This window comes from Salmo trutta, chromosome 40 (assembly GCF_901001165.1).
Source record: "Salmo trutta chromosome 40, fSalTru1.1, whole genome shotgun sequence".
In the NCBI taxonomy this organism is placed as follows: domain Eukaryota; kingdom Metazoa; phylum Chordata; class Actinopteri; order Salmoniformes; family Salmonidae; genus Salmo; species Salmo trutta.
Genome location: NC_042996.1, coordinates 24,212,374 through 24,215,572, shown reverse-complemented (window position 1 = coordinate 24,215,572; position 3,199 = coordinate 24,212,374).

Sequence of the window (3,199 nt, the reverse complement as noted above, 5' to 3'; positions counted from 1 at the left end):
GCCTGTAGGGATAATCCATGGCAAGAAGCCTGTAGGGAGGATCCATGGCACGAAGCCTCCAGTGATAATCCATGTCCCGGAGCCTCCAATGGTGATCCATGGCACAAAGCCTCCAGTGGTGATCCATGGCGCGGAGCCTGTAGCGACGGTCCCCAGTCCGGAACCTCCTGAGACGGCCTGCAGTCCGGAACCTCCTGAGACGGCCTGCAGTCAGGAACCTCCAGCGGCGGTCTGCAGTACAGAGCCTCCGGCGATGATCCACGGTCCGGTGGCACAGAAGCAGAGGGATCAGCGGGCGGAGCGGGGTTTACGCCCCGAACCGGAGCCGCCTCCTCTGTTGGAGGATCTGCGGGATAAGAAGGTTATGTGTACTGCACCAGAGCTGCCATAGACAGTAGCTACCCACCCTACCCTCCATTTTGTTTTTTTTTGTTTTTTGGGGGGGGGTTGTTGTGTTTTTGTTTAGGTGCGGAGTCCGCACCTTTGGCTGGGGGGTACTGTCACGTCCTGACCATAGTATGATGTTATTTTCTATGGTAGAGTAGGTCAGGGTGTGACAGGGGTGTTTTTCTATGTTTTCTATTTTTATGTTCATGATCTAGTTTTGTATTTAAATCTTGGTTTTGTTTGGGATGATCTCCAATTATAGGCAGCTGGTCCTCGTTGTCTCTAATTGGATATCATACTTAAGTAGGGTTTTTTTCCACCTGGGTTTTTGTGGGCGATTGTCTTTGAGTAGTGTATGTTTCACCTCAGCATCACGGTTTGTTGTTTTTTGTTATTCAAGTTTGTTTATATGTATTGCATAGTTTCACAGTGTTAATAAAATGTGGAAAGACACATACTCTGCACTTTGGTCCGCCTCTTCCTACGACAACCGTGACAATGAGGTAGTCACCTGGAATGCATTTCAATTAATAGGTGTGCCTTGTTAAAATCTGTGACAATCCAATCAGACCAAGACCTGAGACATTATTCAGAATTCTGTATGTGAAGTTAACTTGTGTACCTTTGACCTTTTTGTACCCCAGGGAACAACACTGTACCCTAACTGTACCCTAATGTTGAGTGTGTGGATATATGTTTTTGTAATAAAGATGTACCTGGTGGCACTGCTGAAACATTAATGCACTTTTGCCCAAAAATTTTCAAGTTGAAATCCCCAATGCATTTATGAGTACTTTACATCAACTGTCCCTGAGCACTGCTATTTATTTTTTACTTTGGTGTTGTCATATAACCTGAAAATTATTCATTTGATTCTTCACAACTTTTAGCAGAAATGTATTCTTGCCATTAAATCTGTGGCCAATCTCTTTCAATCTTACAGACCTGGTGGCGTGGCAGGAAATTTAAAATTCCAAGTGAGGTATAGTTTGAGTTGTCATCATTCAGCAACATACTGTGTTATCCTCTCTGGGACGCTAGCGTTCCACCCGCGGTACATACTATCAACAGCCAGTGAAATAGCAGGGCGTCAAATTCAAAACAACAAAAATTTCATGATTCAAATTTCTTGTTGATAAAATTTACAACAGTTATTGAAAGAATTATAGATACACTTCTCCTTAATGCAACCGCTGTGTCAGATTTTAAAATATCTTTACGGCGAAAGCACATTTTTCAATATTCTGAGTACAGAGCTCAGCCATCAAAGCAAGCTATACAGTTACCCGCCAAGTTCTGGAGTCAACTAAACTCAGAATTAGTATTATAAATCTTCCCTTACCTTTGCTGATCTTCGTCGGAATGCACTCCCACTTCCACAAGAAATGTTATTTTTGTTCGAAAAACTCCATATTTATGTCCAAATACCTCCCCTTTCTTCGCACGTTCAGATCACTAATACAAAGGCATAACACGCGAGCGCAAACCCAGAGACGAAAAGTCAAATAGTTCCATTACCGTTCATAGAAACATGTCAAACGTTGTTTACAATCAATCCTTAGGGTATTTTTAACATAAAACTTCGATAATATTCCAACCGGACAATAGCGTATTCATTACAGAGGAAAATTAAGGAGCGGCGCGCCAAATGTACCCGCGCAGTAAACAACTCACTGGTCCTAGGCAGTCCACTGATTGACTGAGCTCCTATTCTCTGCCCATTAACAGTAGAAGGATGAAACAAGTTTCTACAGGCTGTTGACAGCCAATGGAAGCCTTAGGAAGTGCAAAATGTCCCCACAGACACTGTAGGGATTAGGTAATAGGGATTAGATAGAAAAACTACAAGTCACTTCCTGGTTGGATTCTTTCTCTGGTTTTTGCCTGCCATATGAGTTCTGTTATACTCACAGTCATCATTCAAACAGTTTTAGAAAAATCAGAGTGTTTTCTATCAACATCCACTAATAATATGCATATCCTACCTTCTGGGCCCGAGAAGCAGGCAGTTTAATTTGGGCATGTATTCATCTGAATTTCTGAATATTGCCCCCTATCACCAAGAAGTTATTACAGCAATAACACCTTAATTTAGCTGTACAAATTCAGTAACTTGTTGTTCACCTTACATTCACTACAAATAGTAGCCTGTAGTGTACTGTGAAATTACTGGAACGTTTTTAACTGTGTAGCATCTCATGGCATGAAAGGAACACATGGTGGAGAGGGAAAGATCAGGATGGTTCATCAGAAGTGTCACGGATGCGCTTACTGGTAGCGAAGTCAGATGCAGGAGAGCAGAGAGTTGTGAACAGGCGCATACTTTATTTAGGCAGTAGCAAACAGCAGACGGATGCAACTGCGTCAAAACCTCCAGCAAAAATGGCAAAAGTGCAAAGCGCGAAAACAGTCACAAAAGCTATAGTTTACCAAATAAACATACTTCGTGAAATAAACACGGATCATGGAAAATCATCCTGGCACGTCTCATAAAACACGTATTCCACACAAAGACATGTGGGGGTGAACAGAGGAATATATAGCAGTGTAATTAGGGAATGTAAACCAGGTGTGCAGGGAGCAAGACAAAACAAATGGAACAATGAAAAATGGAGCGGCGATGGCTAGAAGGCCGGTGACGTCGAACGCCGAGAGGTGCCGACTTCGGCGGAAGTCGTGACAAGAAGGCAGTAAAGAATCCTTCCTGATATGCAGTAAAAACAAATAGTTACACATATCACCTGACAAAGAACCCCTCAAGAATATATATTTTTTATTATTTTGCGAATGCTGGTCGAGCATGTTCTGGTCA